Raw genomic sequence first — 8,827 nt, 5'->3', positions numbered from 1 at the left:
GTCATGCTACCACTACGATATAGTGTATCGTCCAGGTACGGAAAATATTCCTGCAGATGCTCTCTCGCGTGTCTGTAGTGCTGTAGCTACAGACAAACTCAAACAACTGCATGAAAGTCTATGTCATCCTGGAGTGTCAAGGATGGTGCATTTCATCCGAGTTCGAAACCTGGCTTATTCTGTTGAGGATGTAAAGAAGGTTACTGCTTCTTGTCCAATCTGCTCTACTGTCAAACCTCAGCTCTATAAGCCTGATGATGACCATCTGGTGAAAGCTACTCAGCCATACGAGAGATTGAACTTGGATTTTAAGGGGCCCCTTCCGTCACAGTCGAAAAACAGATACTTGCTCACAGTCATTGACGAATTCTCACGGTTCCCTTTTGCGTTCCCTTGTTCAGACATGACTGCTGGTGCTATCATCGGGTGTTTGGTACAACTGTTTGCACTATTCGGAATGCCAGCATACGTACACTCAGACAGGGGAGCCTCTTTCATGTCAGAAGAACTGAAGAAATTCTTACTAGAGAAAGGAGTGGCTACCAGTCGCACTACGCCCTACAACCCAAGGGGCAATGGTCAGGTGGAGAGGTACAATGGAATCATATGGAAAACCATTCGGTTAGCTCTCAGAACAAGGAATCTTGATGTCTCGCAATGGGAAGTTGTCCTCCCAGATGCACTTCACTCTATCCGTTCCCTGCTATGTACGTCAACTAATTGTACACCACACGAACGTTTCCTAAAGCATCCTCGGAAGTCCACGTCAGGTCGTACGTTGCCTACCTGGCTCATCACCAAAGGTCCCGCTCTATTAAGACGACAAGTACGGCACAGCAAGAATGACCCTCTAGTAGATGAAGTAGAAATAGTAGAAGCTAATCCTGAATATGCCCATGTCAAGTTTCCTGATGGTAGAGAGTCCACTGTGTCTTTGAGGCATCTTGCACCTTTAAGTGGTGATGATAGTAGCAGCGTGGAGGCCACCAGACCTTCACTGCCGCAATCTCTAGAGTCTCTAGGTATATCAGAGTCTGAGGTGCGCCGTCCAGATGCTAGAGCAAACTCGGAACCTGCTCTTCAAGAAGTCACTCATGACGTTACACCCGGGGAAAGTGCTGTTCAAGAGCATCCTGCTGCATCTGGTCAAGGCACTACACCTGTACCACTCCGGAGGTCCGAAAGGACCCGGCGGGCACCTAAGTATTTTGATGATTATGCTGCTTGAATTTCATAGGTGGGGAGAATGTGGTAATATATGTTCAATGTAGTTTTACATTTATGCTCTCATGTACGTTGTGTTTCTCTGCTTGCATTTACTAGCTTATTATGTAGCTATTTGTGTGTCTTCGCGCATATTATTGCTTGTGGATGTCCCTGTGTTGTCTGGCACTTACTTTGATGTATTTGTTTGTTATTGTGCATGTAAAGTAGTGCGTGTTGTAATAGTGGCTGTTTCTATTGTTTCAGGAGGTGACTCCAGTTGTTTGTGTGCAATAAAACCTATGTCAGGTTTTTCATCTTTTACAACAAGCTGTTTAGTAATACAGTAACTAGGAAGTTTGGTGAAAACTTGTGAGAAGACTTCCCACTGCCTCTTGCAATGATACATTTTTATTGTGTGGAGTTGCAAAGAACTAGTAAGTAGATAGGTATGTTGCCATGTTCCTATGCACTCATACTTTATGGACAGGATCACAATTGAAGACGGAGTAAATATATATGCATGCAGTTTACGCGCACAACACCATTTTCCTCATATTTACCTTCCTAAATCCTACAGACTTGGGGATCCACCCCCCATCCTTCCCAACGTAGTATCTTGCACGCGTGGGTGAGCAGGGACATCACTGTGTTGCAAGTGTTGTATATATACCATAGTGCTGATAAATGTTAAAGGTAACTTTTCACAAAAATGGTGTTATAGCTTGCATATACAATATAGCATAGTCTGAATGTCTGAGGTTATGAACTAAGGTAGGTTGGGTTTGTGTCAGTGCTATTAGCATTAATAGCTCCTCTTCCGAAAAGTTCGGCCTCCTTTTCTTCGTAGGGGGCAAGGCAGGGGGTGAGGAGAGAGGCTCCATTGTCGTGAGTGTGGGCACCGCGGGAACGTTCACACAACAGCTAATTTGTGTTTACATCCCGCGATTGGTCGACGCTTCCTACTTGCCGACTAGAACTTGCCCCTGATTGGCGACTGAGACGCGGCCGCCCTGCAGCGGTGCGCGCCCTAAGGTCCCCTTACGGCGGCCTTAAAAAGTTTTGAGTATGGGAAAGGAATGCAGAGATACGGCGCCGTAGCGCGGCCGTAGCCAACGGCGCCTTAGTGAAGTTAAGGCAGCGCGCGGGACTTAACTTACGTCTCTTCTCAGAATCCGCCCCCAGGGTCCACTGTGTCATCCTGAAGGGCACGTCGAGCAAGGCAGTCTGCCTTTTCATTGAGCTGGATGCCCACATGAGAGGGCACCCAGGTGAAGTGGACCGTGGCACCTGCGGCCTCAAGGGCACGGACGCCAGTCAGGCACTTAGTTACAAGATCACAGTCGGCAGGGGAGGAGGACAGAACCTGCGACTGCCATTTTTTTTCCCGCACACTCCCTTGAAAAATAGCCCAATTGCGCGGGATAACAATGTGTATAACAGTAATACTTACCACTACTTCTTGTAAAATGACACCGGTCAGGAAGAAAATTAAGTGACTTAATGCCTGTACCTAAACAAACTAGCGGATGGATGTTCATCAAACTTGACAATATGCCCAAGACACATCCTTTGTAGACAGGGATCATTGAGGTAAGACACATAAAACTGTTTAACTTTGGTTGATTGATAAACACAAACAATTTATGGATAATACTGAAGAGTGGGATTGATAGAGGCTGGGAATTGAATATGAAAAAGAATGCAAAAATAATTATGAATGGTGAAAAAATGGCCGGAGGAGGTTATATAGTGAGTTAAGTGCCTTGGGTCAGTTATGTGTAAGCATGGTACGTACGTGGTGCCGAGGGAGAGACAAGAGAAAGGGCATGTTGCTGTTGTTGTTGTTGTGTAGTGCGGCGACTATGCCTGATGAACGAGCCTCCCATAACCTGCTTAGCCACTGGGGTACCTCTTTGGCCGACTCGGTATTATATATAAGTACACAGACCCCTTGCTCCAGACTAGGTGGTCTGTCCTTAAACCGAAGTGATTCTACATTAACCAAATGGCTCCAAAACTTTGCATTTCAACTCTAATTAATATTAAGGCCCCTTTGTGGGCGCTTATAGAGCGGACGCGGGCCTTCCCGCTTATGCTTTCAGACGGCACGGGTGAAAACTGGCCGCCACCCGCACGAAGGGGAAGGAGAAAGACAGGAAAATGTAATGAAGGTCAGGGAGAGCACGCAGGGCATCTGGAGGAAAGGAGAGACAGAAATAGAGCTGGAGGAGGAAGGGAGATAAAGGAAGAAAATGAAAGACCAAAAATTAAGATAGATGGCAGAGTGAAAAGAGAAAAAGGAGAGAAGGAAGATGAGGAAGTAAACACGAGGGAAAAGAGCATAAAAATTCTTCCTATAAATAAAGTTGAAAATAAAAAGTGCAACAGGAAAATGAACGCACAACAAATCACATTGAAATCAAGCAGGATACTGAAGGAGTTTTCTTCGGAGAGATGCGCGGGACATTGCGTGTGAAAACATACATTGAACACTGTACCCTTTGCTGCTATGCGGGCCCGCAGATGACCCAAGCGTTGACGTCCGCGGCGTGTGAAAGGTTCATAGAAAACATGCACTGAACACTGTACCCTTTGCTGCTATGCGGGCCCGCAGATGACCCAAGCGTTGACGTCCGCGGCGTGTGAAAGGTTCATAGAAAACATGCATTGAACACTGTACCCTTTGCTGCTATGCGGGCCCGCAGATGACCCAAGCGTTGACGTCCGCGGCGTGTGAAAGGCTATATAGAAAACGTGCATTGAACACTGTACCCTTTGCTGCTATGCGGACCCGCAGATGACCCAAGCGTTGACGTCCGCGGCGTGTGAAAGGCTATATAGAAAACGTGCATTGAACACTGTACCCTTTGCTGCTGTACGGACCCGCAGATGACCCAAGCGTTGACGTCCGCGGCGTGTGAAAGGCTATATAGAAAACGTGCATTGAACACTGTACCCTTTGCTGCTATGCGGGCCCGCAGATAACCCAAGCGTTGATGTCCGCGGCGTGTGAAAGGCTCCATAGAAAACATGCAATGAACACTGTACCCTTTGCTGCTATGCGGGCCCGCAGATGACCCAAGCGTTGACGTCCGCGGCGTGTGAAAGGTTCATAGAAAACGTACATTGAACACTGTACCCTTTGCTGCTATGCGGGCCCGCAGATGACCCAAGCGTTGACGTCCGCGGCGTGTGAAAGGTTCATAGAAAACGTACATTGAACACTGTACCCTTTGCTGCTATGCGGGCCCGCAGATGACCCAAGCGTTGAGGTCCTGTCGACTTCCTGAAATTTCGTCCATTTTTTGACGAATTTTGTGCCCGCAAAGTACGAGGCTCTGAGCGATGGCTATCAAAACTGAACGAAAATGTACCTGGGGGTGAATGAATGTGCTCAGAGTCTGGGAAAGTTTCAAACAAAGAACAGACAACTCCGCTGAAGTGTACAGCAAACGTCAATTACTTTTAAAACAATGGCAGCTAATGATGTGTTTGACATTTTAAGGAGACATAAAATCCGCAATTACACAGTTTTTTTCTTACGCACGCCTATGTAGTGATCAGCTCACGCACCACACTTTGGGAACAGCTTGTAGGCTGAAAAAATATCCATCACTGCGTCGCCGTGTGACAGGCCTGTGTATGTGTGTATTTAGGCCCAAGTTTGTCCATTAGCTTGCCTCAGATGTGGAGTAATGGAGCCAAGGGAAGTATATAAGAAAACGGCCGGAGTCGCCCTTACGCGGGACACTCGTCCTTTCACGGAACCCTGCACCAGTATTTCCGCCTGCGGGTCACACTCGTCCTTCAGGGGTTACTGCAACCTCCTCCGCTGCGGAAACACTAAGAGTAGGACAAGAAACATTATTCCCAGCTGTTGGCAAACTCTTTGGAAACATTTGTCTTCAAAGAATTTGGAAATTAAAATATTTCCAGAGTTGGAAGCATTGCTGCCCAACAGTTCCTTTCTGAGCGGACCTTTTATGATACAGTTATGTTAGAATTGATTTAGTGTGGCTGGATTTGTTGAGTTCATTATTTTTTCGTGAATATTTAGTGAGTAGCCTATAATGCATTTTCCCCAGATTATTGTAGTTTCTGGTTGAAGTCCCTTAATGTGTCCGACCCCTTCATCCCATCATGGCTACTATTTGTTGTTTTACTGAAGCACTTGTTCCCCGCCAGTACAGCTTTTTAGTTTCATGGTGCTCCCTACCGATGTGGCAATAGTTGTACAATAACACCATGTATTGCCTGGGCCAGGTTGGGAGGACTCCTGGTCAGGTCAGGTCAGGTGTCGTTCGGGAAGCTTGGCCTTTGTATCGGGGCTTCCCTGATGATCTTCACTGGTCAGTTTTCAGCTCTTCAGTTGTTCGTGTCGAGAATTTTTCTTTGTTGTTCTCTCTTTCTCCACATTTCATATATCACTGGCTTGGTTTCTTCGATCAGCTCTTCTTTAAATAATATGTTGTAAAAGATGAAAAACCTGACATAGGTTTTATTGCACACAAACAACTGGAGTCACCTCCTGAAACAATAGAAACAGCCACTATTACAACACGCACTACTTTACATGCACAATAACAAACAAATACATCAAAGTAAGTGCCAGACAACACAGGGACATCCACAAGCAATAATATGCGCGAAGACACACAAATAGCAACATAATAAGCTGGTAAATGCAAGCAGAGAAACACAACGTACATGAGAGCATAAATGTAAAACTGCATTGAACATATATTACCACATTCTCCCCACCTATGAAATTCAAGCAGCATAATCATCAAAATACTTAGGTGCCCGCCGGGTCCTTTCGGACCTCCGGAGTGGTACAGGTGTAGTGCCTTGACCAGATGCAGCAGGATGCTCTTGAACAGCACTTTCCCCGGGTGTAACGTCATGAGTGACTTCTTGAAGAGCAGGTTCCGAGTTTGCTCTAGCATCTGGACGGCGCACCTCAGACTCTGATATACCTAGAGACTCTAGAGATTGCGGCAGTGAAGGTCTGGTGGCCTCCACGCTGCTACTATCATCACCACTTAAAGGTGCAAGATGCCTCAAAGACACAGTGGACTCTCTACCATCAGGAAACTTGACATGGGCATATTCAGGATTAGCTTCTACTATTTCTACTTCATCTACTAAAAGGGTCATTCTTGCTGTGCCGTACTTGTCGTCTTAATAGAGCGGGACCTTTGGTGATGAGCCAGGTAGGCAACGTACGACCTGACGTGGACTTCCGAGGATGCTTTAGGAAACGCTCGTGTGGTGTACAATTAGTTGACGTACATAGCAGGGAACGGATAGAGTGAAGTGCATCTGGGAGGACAACTTCCCATTGCGAGACATCAAGATTCCTTGTTCTGAGAGCTAACCGAATGGTTTTCCATATGATTCCATTGTACCTCTCCACCTGACCATTGCCCCTTGGGTTGTAGGGCGTAGTGCGACTGGTAGCCACTCCTTTCTCTAGTAAGAATTTCTTCAGTTCTTCTGACATGAAAGAGGCTCCCCTGTCTGAGTGTACGTATGCTGGCATTCCGAATAGTGCAAACAGTTGTACCAAACACCCGATGATAGCACCAGCAGTCATGTCTGAACAAGGGAACGCAAAAGGGAACCGTGAGAATTCGTCAATGACTGTGAGCAAGTATCTGTTTTTCGACTGTGACGGAAGGGGCCCCTTAAAATCCAAGTTCAATCTCTCGTATGGCTGAGTAGCCACCAGATGGCCATCATCAGGCTTATAGAACTGAGGTTTGACAGTAGAGCAGATTGGACAAGAAGCAGTAACCTTCTTTACATCCTCAACAGAATAAGCCAGGTTCCGAACTCGGATGAAATGCACCATCCTTGACACTCCAGGATGACATAGACTTTCATGCAGTTGTTTGAGTTTGTCTGTAGCTACAGCACCACAGACACGCGAGAGAGCATCTGCAGGAATATTTTCCGTACCTGGACGATACACTATATCGTAGTGGTAGCATGACAGTTCAATGCGCCACCTGGCTATCTTGTCGTTCTTGATTTTGCTTGAAGATCTTGTGTCGAACATGAATGTTACACTTCGCTGGTCAGTAATCAGCTTAAAGTGATGACCAATTAGGTAATGCTTCCACTTTCTGAGGGCCTCAACTATGGCATAAGCTTCTTTCTCTACTGAAGAATGCCTTTGTTCACTGTCAGAGAGAGTGCGAGAGAAGAACGCTACAGGACGTCCATTCTGAGTGAGAGTAGCGGCAATGGCATGGTCTGAGGCATCTGTTTCGTCTGTGAAAGGGGATGTAGGATGAATGGCTTGCACCACGGACTTCGCAATTTCATTCTTCAATTTCTCAAAAGTCAGAGAAGCTTCAAAAGACAATGGGAATCTCGTGGAGTGTGAAAGAGGCCGGACTTTCTCAGAGAAGTTGGGTATCCATCGTGAGTAATGAGCAAGCAACCCCAACATTCTCCGAAGAGAGGCAGTATCCTTGGGAAGGGGTAGACTCAAGAGAGGCTGCAGTCGTTCTGGATCAGGTCTGATCTCTCCGTCCTTTATAGAGTATCCCAGACGGTTTATAGACTGTGTCCTGAAATCACACTTGTCATGATTAAAGGTGAGGTTGTAATCCTTCGCCACTTTCAAGAAATGATTTAGGTTTTTGTCATGCTCATCTTCAGTCTCTCCACATACAGTCACATTGTCCACATAAGCAAATGCCCCTTCCACCTTTTCTTTTGCAAGGATCTGATCCACAACTCGTTGGAAAGCGGCCACTCCGTTCTTCACACCAAATGGGATTCGATTGAACTCATACAGCTTTCCACTCGCCTCAAAAGCAGTGTACAACTTTTCGTCTTCTCTTATTGGCACTTGGTGGTAGGCGCTCTTCAGGTCCAAGGTGCTAAACACTTTAAATCTTGAGACATTGTTCACTGTTTCATCGATCCGAGGCAAAGGGTAAGCATCCAGCTCAGTAAACCTGTTTATAGTTTGTGAATAATCAATCACCATTCTCTTCCTGTGATTGTGCCCTGCAGTGATTAGCACCTGGGCCCTCCATGGAGACTGGCTGGGTCTTATTATTCCTTCTTGTAGCATTCTACCAATTTCAGTTTTGACAAATTCCTTATCAGCCTGAGAGTAATGTCTCGACTTTGCAGCAATGGGTCTGCAGTCTGCTGTCAGATTGCTGAAGAGTGCGCAACCAACTTCACTGCAGCCAGCCCACATATCTTGAGTGGTGGGCGTGCTCCTCCAAAAGCCATTTCTAGAGCAGAATGATTCTTCAAGAATTCATGCCCCAAAATTACATCACTACACAGGGCTGGCAGCACTTTGAGTTTTACACTAGGATAAATTTGTCCTTGCAGCTCCACATCCACACAACAATGACCTAAGATTTTGGACGAGAGAGACGCATCAGCCATGGAGACGTGCCCGTCGTCAGGAAGTATGATTAGGTTGTTTTCTTTAGCAATCTTCTGACTCACAAAATTTTCCGAGCTTCCTGTATCAATAAGTGCATTAACAGGAGACCATTAACTTTCAAACAACTCAAAGATTTACTAAGACTACTAGGCGCAGCCCCAGACACAGTAGCCAGTGTTGCTGCTGAATATTTAGTTTTAC

Source organism: Eriocheir sinensis, unplaced genomic scaffold (assembly GCF_024679095.1).
Source record: "Eriocheir sinensis breed Jianghai 21 unplaced genomic scaffold, ASM2467909v1 Scaffold664, whole genome shotgun sequence".
NCBI lineage: Eukaryota > Metazoa > Arthropoda > Malacostraca > Decapoda > Varunidae > Eriocheir > Eriocheir sinensis.
The sequence above is the reverse complement of the archived record's forward strand: the minus strand, read 5'-3'. Positions refer to the sequence as shown.